A 956-nucleotide genomic window follows, 5' to 3' on the forward strand; every position below is an offset into this window, starting at 1 on the left:
ATGTACACAATCACAATTATAGATTAAATCACTCCTAAAGCAAACTACGATTTATGGATGAATTGGTGATTGTGAGCAAAGAGGCCTGAATTCATGGGGTACTTTTACTAAGGAGTTTCATTGCACTCGACCAACCCAATGCCTAAGCGTGTAAGCAATTAAATCAATAATGGGCTAGGCCTTTACCAACCCATATGGCCCATTCAAGCATTCAAGATAAAGCAAAATGGAAATCCCCAAACGAGTAAGCATATAAGTCCCTGAGAGAAAACAATTTAACATGAAAAGGATAAATAATGAGATAAGATAAAGTGAAAAGCAGCAGAACCCCTAAAGACTGATCTGTGTAAATTCCCCTACATTATCATTTATGCTTGAGTGGTTCTTTTGGAATTTCTCCTAAACCAATGTTCAAATACATTAAGAATTACACATATACAGTCTTTCACACCAGAAACATTTGAACATCAATTGTTCACAAAGTTAGGCTAATAGTTTAGGCATTCAAAGTTAGACAAACACTCAAGGAATGTTGGCCACCTATTTCATTTTTTGATGACATAAAAGTTGGAATTCTTAGTTAACGACTGACTTATTTTCAATTAGGACACTCCCAGCAAAGATGGAAACAATGAATCAACATGCGACTCCAAAACATGCATACTTACATACTTATTCTCATTAATCAAACAATATGCATGACATGAATGATTAACCTCAATCGATTTGCATTAATTATACTAATGACATGCTTGAAAGACATTTCTAGGAGAGATCAATCCATATTATCTAACAGTGGCTAGGAAAGCATAACAAAACTAACATGTGCATTATAAAGAGACATGGAACACAAAGGGCAAACAAGCTCGCTTAAAGCTTGACTCAATAACACCAATGAATCACTGACAATAGGAGAACAAAAATCACTCAATCCAGGAAAATCATGAGGAACACCA

This window comes from Nicotiana tabacum, chromosome 6 (assembly GCF_000715075.1).
Source record: "Nicotiana tabacum cultivar K326 chromosome 6, ASM71507v2, whole genome shotgun sequence".
NCBI lineage: Eukaryota > Viridiplantae > Streptophyta > Magnoliopsida > Solanales > Solanaceae > Nicotiana > Nicotiana tabacum.